The 14,070-nt window shown below is 45.7% G+C and overlaps 1 pseudogene; it reads left to right on the top strand.

The window, feature by feature from the left end:
• LOC116565383 overlaps window positions 1-9,214 on the top strand; it is a 36,498-nt pseudogene extending 27,284 nt beyond the window's left edge.
• The last annotated feature ends 4,856 nt before the right edge of the window (window positions 9,215-14,070 follow it).

The raw sequence follows: 14,070 nt of genomic DNA, 5'->3' as shown, positions 1-14,070 counted from the left end.
GAGATCTCGGCTCACCGCAACCTCCGCCTCCCGGATTCAAGCAATTCTCCTGCCTCAGCCTCCCAGGTAGCTGGTGCTACAGGCGCGCGCCACCATGCCCAGCTAATTTTTGTATTTTTAGTAGAGACAGGATTTCACCATGTTGACCAGGATGGTCTCGATCTCTTGATCTCGTGATCCACCCACCTAGGCCTCCCAAAGTGCTGGGATTATAGGTGTGAGCCACCGCGCCAGGCCCTATCAGGTCTTTCAAAAGCAACTATGGCCAAACAGAATCAATTATATTATTCCAATTCAGAATTTAATACAGAGCCACACAGGGTATTCCCATCTCTCTTGGACTTGTAGCAGGAAGATTCCAATCCAACCATGTGATTTCACTCATACTAAGAATCCATTTCTGGGAATCCTAAAATGTATCCAACAATAATAAGCTGTGTAGAGTTGATAAAGAAAAAATAGATAGTTTAGCTATGCTTGACCCAGTTGAAGATATTGTCTAGTGTTTATTTTTTGACTAACAAAAAATTTCTAAGAACCTGGGCAGTGGCACACACCTGTAGTCCCAGCTACTCGAGAGGCTGAGGCAGGAGGGTGGCCGGAGCCCAGGAGTGCAGGGCTCTAGTGCATCCTGACTGGGCCTGCGAACAGCCACTGCACTCCAGTCCGGGCACACAATGAACCCTGTCTCTTAAAGAAAAAAATTACAAAAACCATAAAACAATTGTTTGAACAAAAATAAATAAATAGCAACTAGTTTTGTGTGTCATTGTTATTAAACTATTTATTTTGATCAGTACACATTCATTTACAGTTTCCATGGTGATTTCATAATCTCCTTAATGCAGAGAAAGGTAGCAATGGCTTGTGTTAAATGAAGTTTCAACCTTGTTTTGTTACCTGCCTTCACATCCTCACAAATCATAGAAGAGCAAATCTCAGGTTTCTTAGCATTGCAGCCAAATAGCTTAAAAGAGAGTGAACTAAATAACTGTTATAAGATTCTATCTGGCTGATAGCTTTTATCATATTAACTTAGTTTTGTTTTATTTTTCTGCAAAAAAGAGATGATCAGGGTCCAAGTGCTTCAGCATCATGAGATTGTACTACTGGGCAAAAAATAAATAAATAAAGGTTAAACACTTATGTAGATTGTTAAGCATGATTCCAATATAAAATATTTTCATTAATTCTTACAGTGAAAGTCAGGTCATGCATTATTTTATAAAATGATGAAAGGCTATACAGATGAAGATATAATATGAGAAAAGTTTTGAAGAAATACATTTCCTTAACTAATTTTTTTGGGGGGATGGGGTGTTTGTTTTTAGCATTCCTGGATAAGTTGAAAGATTGCTTATTTTAAACTCAATGTAGTAGTTCCAAGGAACACATGGTTTCCTTGTGGGGCATTGGTTTGTGAAATCATGGTAGACTTAATAAAGCACACTGAAAAGCAATAATCTATCAAGAACAAAGACACATCTCTATAAGCCTTAAAGATAACCCCTGCAGAACACCTCAAAAGAGTTCTTTATTGTTATTATTTTTTTTTTTGAGACAGAGTCTCATTCCGTCACCCAGGCTGGAGTGCCAAGGCACAGTCTCAGCTCACTGCAACTTTCACCTCCCAAGAAGTCTATGCATCTTTTTAAATTTGCATTTTTTACATGAAGTTCACTTATGTCTCTCTAGCTTGCCACCACTTGTAGGGTTAATAACTAAGGTGGCAAAATTCCCAAGAAGTCTATGCATCTTTTTATCTGACTCTACACTTTCTTCACTTTTGCCCTCCTTATGGAACTGTGAGCCAGCACACTGAACCTATTCTCAGAAAACAAAGGCATCATCTACTGATCTAGGTTTTGGTAGAGATTAAAGGACAATAGACCCCAGACTCATTTAGAAACACTTAGTTAAGCAATAGCTGTTCATAAGCAGTCACTTGATAGGTGACATTTTAAATCTCCAGTCATTTACTGTATCATTGGTTTACTTTTGCCCTCAGGAAGTTCCAAATTCCTTACCATAGAGTAAAAACACCCCCATCAATGTGATTCTTGTGAAGTTACTCAGTCTCGTCTCTCACCACTTATCACACACTGTCCTTTGCTTCAGCACCAAACTGGACAGAGTGGAATGCCATGGGGCTCTTCCTCGCTTCAGGCTCTTTGCCTTCACCTCTTCCCTCTATCTGGCAAGCTTTACCTTGTCTGTCAGGTATCAATCTCCATAACTCCTCCACCAGAAAGCCTATGATATTGATACAAAACTGGGATAGATGTGCCTTCTGTGTGTTCCAGTAGTGCCCTGCTGTATACTTGCCATGGTATCTATAACTCTATATGGACATTGCCTGCCTGCCTGTTTTTTCAGGTTATGGCATACAACTGTTGAGAGGTGGACCACACCATCTTCATCTTGTAATTCCAGTGATGGTTCTAGTACCTTAGCACATGGTTGTTGAAAACATGAATGAAGAATGAAAAACCAGAAACTCTGATATTTAACCACGATTATAATTAATTCCATTTATAAATGTGGGCAAATTCTTTTTGACAGTAATTTTGTATTGAAATTGTACATATGTATTTCTCATTCTTACTAACTCTGATTGTAGGGCTCTGGGGCACCACAGGGTCATGGGGTGTCCCTTATGCTGTGCTGAGGTGCAGGATCTGAGAAGTAAAGAGACAGGACACTGAAGAACTGGTGAAGAGCATCCGGACTCAGGGAGCCACACCACCTGTGAGCAGAGATTGGCAGGGGCCCCAAATGCCCAGAAGCATCTGTATTTATTAGGTACAAGCAGGGGGCAGGGTCGTGAGTGAGGTCATCATTTATAGGCTTAGTAATAGGGTATATATAATCACGAGTCACAAGTGAGGGGGCCACCCCATTATGTCACCTGGGCAGAGAGGTGGGCTGTGCACAGTAGAGGGCCATACCATGTGCAGTAGTAGAGGGTCAGGTACAGAACAGAGGTCCACCCTCATTAGGTCACCCAGCCAAGGAGGTGGGCTGTGTGCAACAGGTGTCATGTGCAACACTTCTTATCTGGGAGCTGGAGACTTCAAAGGATTTCTAATAGAAGGATACTGTAAGCCAATGCAGTGGGAGCTGACAGACGTGTGCTCTTCTCTTAAGATATTTATGGGAGGATGATTTGAGCTAGCACAGAAGTGAGAAAAGACCGACAGGGTGTACAGCCACCGTGACTGGTCACACCAGAGGGGTTCTTCTCCCTCGGTTACTTCCAGGATCTCAGGCCTGAGGCCTACCTTCCACAGGAACTGGATGCAAGGTACTACAACTCCTTTATCAGGAGGAGAGGCTCTTGCTCCAAGCCTGCCATACAGCATATGCCCTTTCAGGCATGGATGCTACCACGTGGGCCTTTGGTTCTTGTCCTGGTCTGGCTGTTTTCCCATGTGCTGCTCCTGTTCTGTGACTGCTCTGGGCATTCCTCCTACTACAAACTACGATATGGTTATGTAGAAGGATTATATAAATCAGCAGTAAATGTGTTAGTGCAGCTTCAACTACAATACCTATATGATTATATAGAAAGATTATATGAAACTAAGTATGTTAGATATAAGCATTAAGCATGACTATATAAACTAGATATATGTAAGCAGTAAGTTATACTTCAGGCACTAATTCTATAAACTAATATATGATTGTATACAGAGGATTATACAAAGGAAATAGCTGAGTAATAACACTATAAACTAAGATATTCTTCAGGTACTAATTGTGTCTGGGGTCTGGACAGTTCTCCTTCCTCAGTGCCCATGGGGGTGGTTTTACCCACACTGATAATGTTCTCAACTCTTATTTTTAAAACATACATTTAGTTAAAGAAAATGTTTTAGTCCTGGCACCATGGCTCACACTTGTAATCCCAGCACTTTGGGAGGCCGAGGTGCGTGGATCAGGAGGTCAGGAGTTCGAGACGAGCCTGACCATCATAAACCCCATCTCTACTAAAAATACAAAAATTAGCTGGGCACAGTGGTGGGTGCCTGTAATCCCAGCTACTAGGGAGGCTGAGGCAGGAGAATCGCTTGAACCGGGGAGGAAGAGTCTGCAGTGAGCCAAGACCATGCCATTGCACTCCAGCTTGGGCAACAGAGCAAGACTCTGTCTCATTAAAAAAAAAAAAAAAAAAAAAAAGAAGAAGAAGAAGAAAATGTTTTAGTTAAAGAACATAATTCTTTCTTTTTCTTCCCAACTGTTGCTGTGTTGGAACTTACTACCATCTAGTTTCTTCTCTAGAATGCACTGATGAGCCACATCTAAATGAAGAGAATGTCTAAATTATAAACCCTTAAGAAAAAAATCTTATGACTTAAAAGATCATAAAGCTTCATTACTGAGCTGTTTACATGACGTTTTAATTATTTCTGATAAGATACATAACATCATCATTAATACTTTCGTGGAGGTCATTGATGGCTTATTTGCATTTTACAGTTTTTATTACTATAGTTAGTAGTAGATGTAAGGAGTGCCTGCCAGGTTTTTCCATGGTAATTTTACTGTTTTCTTTTGTAGTTCAACAGTATCTTGTCTGGACATACTTTGAGGCTCTGTAAATGTCTGATTACTCCTCAGAATTTCACCCACTAGATTTCACATTTTATTAATGATTTGTGCTTGAACAATTATTATTATGGTGGTTTCTAAATGATTATTTTCTTTTTCTTTTCTTTCCTTTTTTTTTTTTTGAGATGGAGTCTTGCACTATTACCCAGGCTGTAGTGCAGTGGTGTGATTGCAGATCCCTGCAATCTCTGCCTCCTGGGTTCAAGTGATTCTCCTTGCCTCAGCCTCCTGAGTATCTGGGACTACAGTTGTGCACCACCATGCCCAGCTACATTTTTGGATTTTTAGTAGAGACAGGGTTTCACCATGTTGGCCAGAATGGTCTCTATCTCCTAACCTTGTGATCCACCTGCTTCAGCCTTTCCCAAGTGCTGGGATTACAGGCATGAACCACTGCACCGAGCCCCAAATGATTACTTTCTTCTTTTATTCTATGTGGATAAATAAAACCAATAAATAGGGTGGAAATGAAATTTTATGATTTTGGTTCTCAAATGCTCCCAGATTTGGCCATTGGTAGTAATTTGAAGCTGACTTCATGTCTTTTTTATCTATCTTCATTATTCTTTTAGCACTTTTTTACTTTCTGGTTCAACAAGATGTTCCAAGCTTATCTCATATTTTATCCTGCCCCAGCACTGGAATGAGTGCTTTTTCTTAGAAGCAGAGGTGAAGCCACCGAGGAAGCACAGGACAAGCCCTGCCCAGCACGTGCTCACCCGTCCCCAGCAGAAAGAACCTGCCGCATTCAGTGAGGTACCAAGAAACTAGCAAAAGGCCTTCACTTCTGACTGTCTGGGGACAATCCTCGTGTTCCCGGCTCACCTTTGAATGCTGTGGACCAGTCCCCCAGCAGCCTCTGTGCTGTGTCTCTAGATGTGGGCTCTGTGGGAAGGGGGAGAGCCCTGGGAGACCCAGGAGGACAGGGTGCCTCATCTGCCAAATGTCCTTCCCTTCCTCCCGCTCTGGGGCTCAGGAATAGGCTTGATTGTGTGTCCAGGTGGTGCCACGCTGCCTCATTGTCTCCTTTGAGATGGTCTCAGAGGGCCTTGTGGGGTGAGTGTGAAGCCAGGTACCTGGAGCCTGAGGCCAAGTGTCCCTCCCTGTGTCCTGGAAGAGGGTCCTTGTCCAGAGAAGACCCCCAGGACCTGACCTGTGGGCGCATATGCAGAGAGAGAGGGTCTGTGGCCTGAGGGGATGTTGGAAGGGGACTTGGAGCACCACTGCTCAGGGGCCTGGTCAGCGAAGACCTGGTCATCAGGGCCTGGTCATTTGGGACCTGATCAGCAGGGACCTGGTTAGTGGTGGCCTCTTCAGTGAAGGCCTTGTCAGTGGGGACCTGGAGACCTAGTCACTAGGGGCCTGGTCGGTGGGACCTAGTCACTGGTGGCCTTGCTAGTGTGACCTGGTCAGTTGGAACCTAAACAATGAAAACCTAGTTAGCTGGGGCCTGAATAGTTTGGGCCTAGTCCATGGGGGTTGGGTCAGCAGGAACCTGGTAAATTGTGGTCTCATCAGTGGGGGCCTCGTCAGTGCTGACCTTCTCAACATAGGCCTAGTCAGTGGGGACTGGTCAGGGGGAATTGGTCAGGGGTCTGGTCCATGGTGTCTGTAAAGTGGGGGCCCTGTTAGGGAGGCATGGTCAGTGGGGGCCCGGTCACAGCAGGGAACTGATCTGTGGAGAATTGTTCAGTTGGGGTCAGGTCAACATGAACCTGGTAAATTGTGGTGTTGTCAGCAGGGACCTGGGTTGGCCTGGTGGACAAGTGGCCTGGTCAGTGGGGCCTAGTCAGTGAAGCCTATTGAGTAAAGGCCTGGTCAGGGAGACATGGTCAGTGGAGACATGATCAGTGAGGACCTGGTCAATGGAGGTGTGGTCATTAGGGGCCTGGTCGGTTGGAGGTGTGGTCGTTAGGGACCTAGTCAGTGGAGGTGTGGTCGTTAGGGGCCTGGTCGGTGGAGGTGTGGTCGTTAGGGACCTGGTCGGTGGAGGTGTGGTCGTTAGGGGCCTGGTCGGTAGAGACCTGGTCAGGGGTATCTGGTCAGCAAAGACCTGATCAGTGGGGTCCTGGTCAGTAGGAACCTGACCAGCAGTGGCCTGGTTTATGGGACCTGGTCAGCTGGCCGCTGTGTAACCTCAGGGAGGGGGCTTGGCCTTGGAACCTCCTTGCTTCTATCTGTAAGGAAGGTGAGTCCTGGCACCCTGGAGGGCTGCTGGGAAGAGAAGATAAAGAGATGTGTTGACTCTAACCCTGCCAGGCAGACCTAGTACTCACACACTACCTGGCTTCCACCGAGAGGGTGCCGGCTCTCTGTGCTTAGCACTGTGTCCTTCCTCCGTCTGCATCCGAAGGACCAGCCTGGGTGGGGAGGGCAGAGTTTGGGAAGCACCAATGGATGTTCTAATCCTGGCCACAGGCTCTGCAGGTGACAGTGATAAGGACCTGGGTGCACTTGTGAGTGGAACAGCTAGGCCTGGCCAGAGAAGCAGCACACACACACACACATGCATGCATGCACACACAGACACACACACGCACACACACACATGCACAAACACAAACACAGTGTATGCACACATATGTCAATTCAGGGGGTAGAGGACACTGACTCTGGGCCTTGCTGACTCAAGCACGTTTCTGGTGTGACAGATGCTGTTACCCCAGGATGTCACCATTGCTGAGCACCCACCACCTCTGTGTCATGGAGCAGCTAGAGACACACATCAGTGTCTGTGAGTGGCTCTGCATGCAGGACCCTTTTCTACGTGAGAGGCACATGTTAGCACAGCTGACTGATCAGTCAGGTAAGAGTCTATGAGAGAGGTGACCTACTCTCTTCACTTCCTCATGGCTTGGGGACAGTCACTACCATGTGGGTGGTGCTGGCGTCTGGGCAGCTGCTGAGGGTAATTACTGAACACTCACTCGGTGCCTGTTCTGTGCTGACAGTCATTTCTCATTCGTCCTCACAGCGATTTTCTCCCACCTCTCCCCTGGACACCCCTGGGACGATCCAGTACAGCCCCATCAAGGTCCTGACACCAGGAGCAGTTCAGCTCCATGATAACCAAGACAGCTCCAGAGACAACTCCACTCCATGGTCCCTGCATCTGACCCCCCTTGGTGCGTAGTGACCAACGCAACATGAAAGAAGCCAGAGCAGTGTGCAGCCAGCTGCTCTGCAGCCCCAGATGGCTCCTGGGCCTTGAGAAGTCATTCTCAATGAAACAGCTAGTCACTTTGAGATCACTGGAGGGAAAAATTAACGTGGCACCCTGGCAATCCTGGCAGACTGCATATGTCATACATCTTCTCACCCAACCTTTGAGACAGAAGCCTTCTTTTAGGGCACAAGTCCCAAACCTAAAGGGTCCTGGCCTGGTCAGGCTCATCCTGAGCTCTGGGAGAGGAGGGGCACCAAGGGTCCCCAGCAGCAGCCAGGATTACAACACAGGGGACCAAGCACTCTGTGGCCCTGGCCAGACTTAGAATTCAGGCCACGACAGAATAAGCTCACTTGGAGCACGGTGCCAATACCTGTGGCCTGTGCATGCCAGGCAAAGCCAAGCTGGCTCAAAGAGCAATCAGCCACCTCTGCAAGGGTGTGCCTGGAGCAGGTGGAGCAGCCACCAACCTCATCCACTCAAGGAAGCAGGGGTGTCCAGGGTCCCACACCCTGAGTGGCTGCCACCTGATGACTGATGGAGCAGAGGCCTGAAGTAAAGCAGATGGCACTGGGACCCTACCTTCAGGGTAGAAGAGCTGATTTATCCTGACTGGCAGCAAGCGAGGTTGGTGGTTGGCCCACCTACTCCTGGCACACCCTTGCAGAGTTGGCTGGTTGCTCTTTGAGCCAGCTTGGCCTTGCCTGGCATGCACAGACCCCAGTGCAACAGACTGTGCTGCAAAAGGAGCCACATAGAGGAAATGAGCAGCAGGCTCAGCAGGGTGTGTGCTGCCTCAGGATTTCAGTTCATGCATCAGGACTTCTACAGGCCATTTTGAGGATGACTTCATGCCCAAGTGCAGAAAGGGCCCAATTTGGTAGATGAACCACATTGCCAGCGTTTGGGTGTGGCCACAGTGCCATGTCTTCATCACTTCCCGATGTGCCCCAGCAGCACTGCAGAGACAGCCTGAAAACAGGTCAAGAGGAAGGTTGAGAAGGTTGAGATGGTGAGTGCCAGCTTCTTTCTGACCCTGAGCCCACCTCCAGCTGGTGTCCTCAAATGTTCAGAGGGGAAGAGGAGGATTAATGGCTTTGAGTGCTTCACGAAGAAGATGGACAGCAGGGTGCACAGCTCAACCTCACAGCCAATGAGATGGCATGCAAACAGATGAGGATGGAAAGAGCATTAGAGGGCAGCCAGTTCTTCAGCCTCAGCCAGGCCTTGGAGCTGGACCAGATCATCGACTTCCCTGGAAATGCCTGCAGCACCATCAGTGAGCTCTTTGCTGATCAGCCCAGGCAAAACTTGGGCCCAGTCATGGACATGTTAATGCTGTCTCAGGGACACCAGACCAACTTTCTTGACATCATCCATGTACACAAAGATGTTCTTATGAAAGTCAGGGAGAGCAGGCAACATGTGGCAACATAAATAAATAAATAAATAAAATAAAAATAAAGACAGAGTTCTGGAGGCTGATGATGTTCAGAATTACAGAAACATAATCACATGATTTCTTTAGCTGAAATTCACCACAGCCATCCAATTCGAGTGAGAGACTTGAAATCCAAGGTGTAGCAGTTCTTACAACTCTATACTGTTTTTCCAAAAAGTGACCCAGGAGTTCATAGCATTGAATAACTAGATATTCAAGTGTGGACTTTTTCCAATTAAAGGATTCTACAAATAGTAGAAATCTGACAGAAATATGGACAGTGAAGGCAAGGCTGTGGAGGTCTCAGAAATGAGAAACTTACTGGAAACTGGAGCAAGGTTACTTTTGTTTTGCCTTAGAAATGAACTTGGATGTATTGGGCCCTGTCCTAGGGATCTGCGCAACGTTGAAAGTGAGAGTGGTAATTTAGGAGATCTGGTGGAATACATTTCTAAGCAACCAAGCATTCAAGATGTGGCCTGTCTACTTCTAACTACCTGTGCTTATGTGCATGAGCAAAAAAATGGTTTAAGTTGAAACATATTTAAAGAGGAAATAGAGCTTAGAAGTTTAGAAACATTGCAGCCTGGCCATGTAGTATGAAATAAAAGCCCATCTTCAGAGAAAAAAAATTAAGAATGCTTCAGAAATGTGCATAAATAAAAAGGAGCCAAGTGCTAATAGCCAAGAAACGGGTAAAAGGACTTGAAGGCATTGCAGAGGTCTTTGCAGCAGCCCCTCCCATCACAGGCCCTGAGGCCTAGGAGGAAAGAATGGTTTCATGGGTAAGGCCCAGGATCCCTGTCCTGTGCAGCCTCAGGACACTGCTCCCTGCCTCCCTTCAGCTCCAGCACCAGCCATGTCTCAAAGAGGCCCAGAGGAAGCTTGGGTCGTTGCTTCAGAGGGTGTAGCCCATAAGGCTTGGTGGCTTGCATGTAATGTAAAGCCCGAAGGCCAACAGAGTACAAGATTTGAGCCTCAAAAGCCTTCAGTTAGGTTTCCGAGGATGCACAGAAAAGCCTGGTGTCAAGATGAACCCTGCTGCAGTGGTGGAGCCTGCATAGAAAACCTTTACTAAGACAGTGCAGAATAAAAATGTGAAGTTGGAACCAGCCCACACAGTCCCCACTGGGTCATTGCCTAGTGGAGCTGTGAGTAAATAACCACGATCCATCAGACACCGAATGGTGGAGCCAACAACAGCTTGCACCCTCAGGGCAGAAAAACCACAGGCACTCAGTGGCAGGCCAGCCCAGGAGACCAGCTATGGGGACTAAACTCTGCAAAGCCACAGGTTGAGTTGCCCAGGGCTTCGGTAGCCCACCCTCCACACCAGTGTGCCCTGGATGTGGGTCATGAAGTCAAAGAAGATTGTTTTGAAGCTGTGAGATTTAGTAACTGCCCTGATGGGTTTTGGACTCACAGGTGGGACCTGTAGTGTCATTTGTGTTTTCATTGGCAAAATTATTTTTGGAATGAGAATAGTTACCCAATGACTATACCCTCGTTATACCTCAGAAGCAGTTAACTTGCTTTGTGTTTCACAGGCTCATTGGCAGAAGGGACTGTAGCCTCACCTCAGATGAGACTTTGGACTTGGGTCATTTGAGTTAATGCTGGATTGGCTTAGGAATTTCAGAGACTGTTGAGAAACCATAATTGCATTTTGCAATGTGAGAAAGACATGAGGCTTGGGGGATCAAGGGCTGAATAATATAATTGGACTCTATGTTCTTACCGAAACTCATATCCAGTTGCAATCCCTTATGTTGAAAGTAGAGTCTGGCAGAAGATAATTGAATCTTGGCAGTTGATCCTTCACAATGGTCTAGCGTCATTTCCTTGATGATGGCCTTGTAATAGTAAGTGAATTCTTGAGATGTGGTTGTTCAGAAAAATGTGTGGCATGCCTTCCCTCCCTCTGTCTTGCCCCTGCTCCTACCATGTGAGACATCTCACTTCTCCTTTGTTTCCAGCTATGACTGGAAACTTCCTGAATCCTCTCAGAAGCAGAAGCCATTATGCTTTCCTATGCAGCCTGCAGAACCATGAGCCAATTAAACCTCTTTTCCTTATGATAACACAAAAACCTGGTACTGAGGAGTGGAGCTCTGAAAAGTCTTCAAGGCCTTTCCCCATTGTCTTGGCTATTAGCACTTGACTCCCTTATATAGAAATGTCTGAAACCGTTTTGAATTTTCCCCATGAAAATGGGCTTCCCCTTTTAATCACATTGCCAGTCTCCTGTACAGATACCTGCAAATGCAGAAGCAAGTTTGGAACCGGGTAATGAGCAGAGTTGGAAGAGTTTGGAAATCTTACAAGAAGACAGAAAGATAAGGGAGAGTTTGCATCATCTTAGAGACCTGTTAAATGGTTGTGATCAAATGGCCAAAAGAAATATGGACAGTGAAGGTGAGGCTGAGGAGGTCTTATATGGAAATGAGGAGCTACTGGGAACTGGAGCAAAAGTTACTTTCATTTTGCCTTAGCAAAAACTGTGGCTGACTCATGCCCTGACCTGGAAATTCTGAAAAACTTGGAACTTAAGTATGATGATTTAGGTTGTGTCTGGTAGAATGAACTTCTAAGCAGCAAAGCTCAAGACATGGCCTGGCTGCCTCTAACAGACTGTATCATATGTGTGAGCAAAGAAATGTCTTAAAGTTGGAACTCTTAGAGCTTAAAGTTTGCAAAATTTGTAGCGTGGCTAAGTGGTAAAAAAGAAAAGCTGATTTTTCTGGGGGGAAATTCAAGAAGCCTTCAAAATTTGCATAAAAAGGAGCCAAGTGCTAATAGTCAAGGCAATGGAGAAAAAGGCCTTGAAGGAATTTTAGAGATGTTTACATCAGCTGCTTCTATCATAGGCCCTGGGGCCCAGGAGAGAATGGTTTCCTGGGCCAGACTCATGGCCCCACTGCTTGGTTCAGCCACAGGACACTGCTTCTTGCATCCTTGCAACTCCAGCTATGGCCCAAAGATGCCCAGGTACAGCTTGGGTCATTGCTGCAGAGGGCACAAGCTATAAGCCCAGGTGGCTCCCACATGGTGTTAAACCAGCAGGTGCACAGAGTTAAGAGTAGAGACTTGGGGGCCTCCTTCAGGATTTCAGAGCATGTACAGAAAAGCCTGAGCATGTAGGCAGAAGCCTGCTGCAGGGGGGCATCCCTCATGGAAAATTGCTACTAGGGCATTGCAGAAGGAAAAAGGGAAGTCAAAAGCCCCACACAAAGGGCCATCATCCTCCAGAACCCAGAGTCATAAACCCACCAGAAGCTTGTACCCTTAATGTGGAAAGAGCTGCAGGCTCTCAACACCAGCCAAGCCCATGGGAGCAGCGGTGGATGTTAAACCCTGCAAAGCCACAAGTGTGGAGCTGCCCAGGAGCTTAGGAGCTCCTCTTTCACACCAGTGTGACTGGAAGTGGATTATGGAGTCAACGAAGATGATTTGATTCTTTAAATTTTAGTGACTTCCCTGTTGCACTTTGGATTGTGCCTGTAGTTTTTTGTTTGTTTGTTTGTTTGTGTTTTGCAAATTTCTTCCTTTTTAAATGAAAATGTTTACCCAATGCCTATACCCCCACTGTGTCTTAGACATAGCTAACTTGCTGTTTGCTTCATGGGCTTATAGGCAGAAGGGACTCTAGCCTCATCTCAGATGAGACTTTCCATTTTAAACCTTTGTGTTAAAGCTGAAATGAGGACTGTTAGGAAGCTATGATTGTATTTTTCAATGTGAGGGTGACATGAGACCTGGGGTATCAGGGGAAGAATAATATTATCCGACTGCATGTTCCAACCAAAACTCATGGCAAATGGTAACCTATCAGGTTGGAGGTGGTGACTGGTGGGAGATAATTGAATCATGAGTGTGGAATCCTCATCAATGGTTTAGCACCATCCCTTTGATGATATCCTCATGATAGTGAGTAAATTCTCATTAGAGATGGTTGTTTAAAAGTGTGTGGCACATCTTCCCTCTCTCTGTCTTGCTCCTGCTCCTGCCATATGACACATCTTGCTTTTGCTTTGTCTTTTTCTATGACTGTAAACTTCTTGAGTCCTCCCAGAAATAGAAGCCACTATGCTTTCCTATGCAAGCTGCAGAACCATAAGCCAATTAAACCTCTTTTCCTTATGATAATACAGAAAATTGGTACTGAGGAGTGGAGCTCTGAAAAGTCTTCAAGGCCTTTTCCTCATTGTCTTGGCTATTAGCACATGGCTCCTTTTTATGCAAATGTCTGAAACCCTTCTGAATTTTCCCCGTGAAAATGAGATTTTCCTTTTTACCACATTGCAGCCTTCCATAAAGATACCTGCAAATGCAGAAGCAACTTGGGAACTGGGTTATGAGTCAAGATTAGAAGAGTTTGGAAGTCTTAGAAGAAGATAGAAAGATAAGGGGGAATTTGGACCATTGAGGAGACTGGTTCATGGTTGTGATAAAAGGGCTAACAAGAATACAGGCTGTGAAGGTGAGGCTGAGGAGGTCTCAGATGAAAATAAGGAACTTACTGGAAACTGGAGGAAATGTTACATTTGTTTTGCCTCAGCAAAAAAATGTGGCTGCTGCTTTTCCCTGCCCTGGAGATTCTGTGAAATGTTCAACTTGAGTATAATGATTTCGGGTGTATCTGGTAGAATGAACTTCTAATCAGCAAAGCTCAAGACATGGCCTGTCTGCTTATGATAGACTGTCTATCATGTGTGAGCAAAGAAATTTCTTAAAGTTGGAACTCATATTTAAATAAGAAGCAGAGCTTAAACATTTGGAAAATTTGCAGCCTGGCCAAGTGGTACAAAAGAAGTTAATTTTCCAGGGGGAAATTTCAAGAAGGCTTCAAAAA

This window comes from Sapajus apella, unplaced genomic scaffold (genome assembly GCF_009761245.1).
Source record: "Sapajus apella isolate SASKATOON/1434 unplaced genomic scaffold, GSC_monkey_1.0 scaffold40, whole genome shotgun sequence".
Lineage (NCBI taxonomy): Eukaryota > Metazoa > Chordata > Mammalia > Primates > Cebidae > Sapajus > Sapajus apella.
This window is presented reverse-complemented; position numbering and strand designations above follow the sequence as displayed.